The sequence below is a fragment of the Garra rufa genome, chromosome 3 (assembly GCF_049309525.1).
Source record: "Garra rufa chromosome 3, GarRuf1.0, whole genome shotgun sequence".
In the NCBI taxonomy this organism is placed as follows: Eukaryota; Metazoa; Chordata; class Actinopteri; order Cypriniformes; family Cyprinidae; genus Garra; species Garra rufa.
The window spans coordinates 55,406,057-55,412,056 of record NC_133363.1 but is presented as its reverse complement, the minus strand read 5'-3'; positions in this window follow the sequence as shown (position 1 = coordinate 55,412,056).

Here is a 6,000-nt window from a genome sequence, read left to right as displayed (position 1 = left end):
ACTTCGTCGAAGAGGACATCAGCCCCACTCCAGACCCAGAACCCAGCCAAACATCACCCCGACAAGCGGAGTTGCAGCCCGAGCCCACCGCAGATGGAGAGCCAGAGCCGAGAGCGACAGAGCCAGAGCCTGAACCATCTGACCAGGTGCGAGAGCCGACTACAACATCCGTGACGGTGGATTGCTACGTGGAGCAAGAGAGGGCGATAGAGAGCCCTGCCCACTGCACCATCGCTGAGGGTGAGCTTGGACAACATTCTGGGGATTTAATAGACTTTTTCTCGGATCTCGTCGAAGATAACTCCTGTGACTTAATAGACTTCAATATGGAAATATCCGTCTGTCCTGTCTGCCCGGAATTCCCACCCACCCACCCTGTGTCATCCACATCCATGTTTGTCTGGCCGCCGCTGTCCCGCGGGGCTGCCAGTTTCCATCGGCGTCTCGGCTGGAGGATCCCTCAGCTCCGCCTCCAGCCTCCGAGTCCAGGACTCCGCCTCGGCCCTCCGACCCTGCGGCTCCACCACGGCTCTCGACGCCCTCCTCTACATTGTCGCCCGTCGGTCCACCAGCTCCACCGGGCTCCATCGTCTTTTTGGCTCCGCCCTGGTCAGTCGTCACCCCATCGTCACCTCAGGACTCTGCTCCTCCGGCTGCGCCTCGTCACGCCGTCCCACCGGCTCCTTGGGACTCCTCCTTCCTGCGGGCACAGCCTCCATCCTCTGTCGCTCCGGCTCCGCCGCGGACCTCCGGATCTCCGCCTCCGCCTCGGCTGCCAGAGCCTCCTGTTCCGCCTTGGCCCTCCGGATCCTCGGCGTCACCCTGGATCTTCGGCTCTCCGTCTCCACCTCGGGCTCCTCCTCCACCTGCTCCGCCTCTGTCGGTCGGCCCCATGGAGTCGGCACGCCTTCTTCCACCATGGTTCCTCCCTCCGTCGGCTCCTCAGTGGGCCGTCATCATGGCTGCGGTCTGGGTCGGTTCCTCCTTCCCCGGATTCCTCCTGTTTCCTCCCTGGCTCCTCCCTCCATCGTCGCCCCCTTGGACTGTCTTATCTGCCCCTTGGACTTTTGTTTTGGTCCCCTTCCGTGGGTTGCGTCCTCTACCGAAGCCTCCTCCATTATGGACTCTAGTTTTCAGTTTTTTCGCCCCTCTTTTCTGTTTTCTTTTTCTTTTTCTACGCCACGAGGACGCGCCTATTCGGAGGGGGGCGTAATGTCATAGTTCTGTCTGTTTATGTCTTTGGTTTCGCCCGTTGTCTCCCCCTGTTGATCTGTGTCATTTGGTTTAGCCCATCCTTTGTGTGATTCCCGGCACCTGTCTCTGTAATTAGTCACCCTTTAAAAGTCTGTTTGTTTCTTGAGTTCTCTGTCGGTCTTTGTGAATGTTAAATGTGAATCGTGTGTGGAAGTGACCTGTGTTCCTGCCTGTTCCTGCTTGTACTGTATCTCTGAAGACTTTATTAAATGTAAATAGTGTTTATTGTTTATCTCGTCTCGTCTCGTTCCGTCCAGCACGTCAACACTTATAACAAGGCCAAAGTGGGCGAAGATAAAAAATCTTTGGGTCACACTTTATATTAGGTGGCCTTAACTATTATGTACTTACAACTAAAAATATGTACAATTGTACAATGTACTTAATGTGGCCATATTGCATTGCAAAACACTTTTGCTTCTATTAAGGTGGGATATGGGTAAGGTTAGGGACAGGTTTGGTAGGATGGGTTAGGGTGTAAGGGATGGGTCAACAGTGGTAATTACAGAAATTAATTACAAATGTAATTACATATAGATTTAAAAAAATATTAGTACAATGTAAACATGTACACAAGTACATTGGACCAAATGATTAATTTAAATGTAAGTACATAGTAGTTAAGGCCACCTAATGTAAAGTGGGACCAATCTTTGTCATTATTTTATCTTTGTTATTAAGAAATAAGAACAAAGATAGGCTACATGTGAGACATTTTAATTTGTCCACGATCAAAAATCATCATATCGCACACCCCTAACGTTCCTTCTTACCTTCTGTTCACTGTTTTTGACCTTGTCGATATGGACGATCGCATGAGGTTTCCTGATCTAATCCTTTAATCCAATTCCTCAAAGCAATCCTTTCTAGATCTGTTAAGGATCTTTGGTGTGACCTTTGACCCTGTAATAGTAGTATTGCATAACGGATCACATATTTCTGCCGTTGTATAGATCTGACCTGTCGTTTTCTGCAGGGAAAGGGAGATCTGGTGTCACTGTGAACACTGTAAACTGCACTGTGTGCCAGTGTTTGTAGATTTTATGATGGAACTGTTTTTGTGAAAGCAGCTTCTTAAGTGGCCTTAGTGTTTGTTTGTCTTTTGCTGTTGTAAAATGTTAGAGGTTTGTTAGGAATTCTTTCCTCCCAGGATGAATTTTCCATAATCTGGGTTTTGTTCAGACTGATTTGGTTTTTGTATCTAATGTTTAGGACTGGCTGTGTGAAATCATATCAGTTTGTTCAAACAGTGTAGTCAATATTTAGTATATCTACTTCAGTTGCTATTGCAATGACTTAAGACTGGAACAGCTCAGAGTGGCTGTCAGTGTGGAAAGAGACGACCGAAAACTGGTTATTTGGCCTCTGCTCATGTTGTATGCATCCATGCATATGCTGTTTTTAAGTGCATACACCACAAAAGAGAAATTGTTTCAGGTCGCAACATTCCTGATTCTAACTTATTCAGAGTCAACATGAGATTAGCGTACATTAGTTCTCAGCGTGAGCTTTGTGATATCATGAAGAAGCACAGCAGGATGGAGTCTGTCAGTAGCTCTTACGTCTGGGGCTCAGCAGGGATTCTTTGGTTGTGTGTGCTTAAGTCCTAACATAAATAGGAAGCGTTCTATTTGCTGAAGGGGCAGAATATTAACGACAGTGTAAAAACAAAACTGGGGAGAAGATATTGCATATAGAAGCTGTAAGGAATAGGCTTCTGGGAGTATTTGGGGGATTAAATATCTTTTTAGTTTAAATATTCCTTTAGTAATTTTTTAGTTTTGACTGGGCTCTTTTATATGTAAGACTGGGTTGATTGGGCTTTATTTAAAAAAAAAAATTATCAATGACTTTTTGTGCCTTGATTTTTTTTCTTTCTTAAATTTTGCAGGATAAAAAAACTTTTTTTTTTGTAGAAAATGTTTAAAATTGTTATTTTTTTAAAATAAATGTATTAACTGTTTAAACTTAAATCAATTTAATTTGTCTTTGCTGAATAAAAGTATTATTTTTTATATTTTCGAAATAACCCAGACAATTGAAAGCGAATTAACTATAAATTCACAATTGTAAATAATTTATTCACATTGAGAGATATAAAGTCACAATTATGAGAAAAATTTGTCACAACTTTGAGATGTGAATTGCAACTCTGCAATGTAAAATAAGATTTAGGGTTTTTTCACAACTATGAAAAATAATACTTTTATTCAGCAAAGACATTAAATTGATTAAAATTAACAGTAAATAAATTAAAAAATAAATAAATAAATGCTGTTCTTTTGAACATTTTTTAAACAAATATAAAGCATGATTATCTTTTTAATTTTGACAGATATTTGTAGATTGTGTATACATATTTTTAAAATAGTTATTTTATTAAAACATTTACATTATCTCTTTAATTTTTGTAGATAAGGTGTACACATTTTTTCTAATTCTTATTTTATATTGCACTGTTGCAACTGAGATTTTTATCTCACAATTGCAACAATTTTTTCTCGTAATTGTTAATTTATATCCCTTGATGTGAATTAATATTTTACAATTGTGAATTTAAAGTAAATACATTTTCCGTTTTTAGGTTGTTGTTTTTCAAAAATATAAAAAAAACAACACTTTTATTAAGCAAAGACACATTAATTCAATTCAATTCAAGTTTATTTGTAAAAAAAAAAAACCTTATTCAATCAGTTTATTTAAAATAAAATAAATGTAGGCTACTACAATATATTTAGTAGCTTATTAGTGGTGACTACTGTATGTTAAGTCGATGTACATATGTTATAAATATTAAAAACTGTAATGGTGTAATCAAAAACAGATGATGAACACTAATAGTAATGATTATGTGTTGCACATAATCATTTAATCAATTTAATGTGAACATTTAAATTGATTAAAATAGAGAGTAATTACATTTATAAAAAAGATTTCAATTTCAAATAAATGCAGTTCCTTTAATCAAATAATGCCGAGAAAAAGATAATTTTTACAAAAATATAAAGCAGGTTGATATCTTTAAGTTTTTTACATATTTGTAAAAAAAAATATGTACACAGTTGCAACTAATTTTTTGCAACAAATTTTCTCAAAATTGTGACTTTATATCTCTCAGTGTGAATTAGTAATTTATAATTGTAAGTTTAAAGAAAAACATATAAATTAAATTTAAATATATATAAAATAATACATTTATTTAGCAAAGACTTTGAAAAAATTGATTAAACGTGACAGTAAATATATTTATAAAAAGATTTGAGTTTCAAAAATGCTGTTCTTTTGAACTTTATTTTATTCAAAGAATCCTGAAAAAGACCATTTCTACAAAAATATTAAGCAGCACAAGTGTTTTCAACATTAATAACAAAAAAATGTTTTGTGCGCAGCAAATCGGCATATTAGATGCTGAAAATTCAGCTTTGAACTGTATTAATAATATTTCACAATATTATTATTTTGTACAGTATTTTTGATTTCTTTCAAAAACTGACCCCAAACTTTTCAGTGTTGAAATAGTTTTTGACTCCACTTGTGAGTTATAAATAAACCAGTCCATAATGAATACAAATAAACCCTGATTACGATGTTTTGTAAAGCAATCTGTCTGACTACATCTACAAAAATGAATGTTTCTGACAGTAATGACTCAAAAAAATCTAGTTAAATTATGTCACAATAGAAATAATTGCTTATGCAGATCTTTTTGAATAGCAAAACCATGTGTATATATAGTAAAATGTTCAACAACAAAGAAATAAGACACACGAGGCCCCTGAAGCCAGATGTTTTGCAGAACGTAACTGTGTCAGCCTGCATTTATTATGGAAACAATCGCACAACCCTTAATTACCAGACGAGGCCTAGTAAGTTAGATGCAGTCGTCCTCATATAAGACCACAGGGTATAATGCTGTGTCCATGTTTTGTGTAATGAATTATTGTAAAAATGATTCATGTAAGGAGGCCAGACATTTACTCAGCTCCAGCGAGATTATGTCATGTCTGTGCGCTGTGTGACAATGCCACTTGTGTTTCTGACCGAATCACATTGGTCTGCTGGAAACATTCATCCGTTTTAGTCACTCATTGTAAATGATGTTTGTTTTTATCTGTGAAGCAGCACATCTTTCAGTTCCTTTCATGTGACTGTAGATGAATTTAATAGACTCAGTGAGAATGGAGCTCAAATTAGTGATGATTTGATTTGTAGTGATGATTAGAGCTGATTTGTCTCATTTCTAGTGATTCGGTCAAATTGATTTCCAATGCTTTTTGGAAGTGAAGTTTTGGCGATCTATGTCAATGACTTGATTTAAAAAAAAAAAAAAAAAATGTTATCCTGTAGGGCTGCTCGATTTTGGCAAAAATCATAATCGCAATTATTTTTGGTCAATATTGTAATCACGATTATTTAACATGATTATGACTGGGTCCAAAACTTTATATTAATGATTCACTTAAAGATAGCAATACAGCAGAAAAAAAAACAGTGCTTAAAAAAAATACTAAATACTTTTATGCAAGTCTAAAGTAGTCTAACAATACTACAGAAATTGAATGTAATTATTTGAATGTAAAATAAAACAGCGTCTTCACTGTAAGAATTAAACATGCTTTGTTTCTTATTAAAACTACAAAAGTCCTTCATTCAAGAGCAGTGAGTGATTTTTCTCTTTGTATTTTTACGTTTTATTAGTATTAAAGGAACACTCCACTTTTTTTGGAAATAGGCTCATTCTCCAAC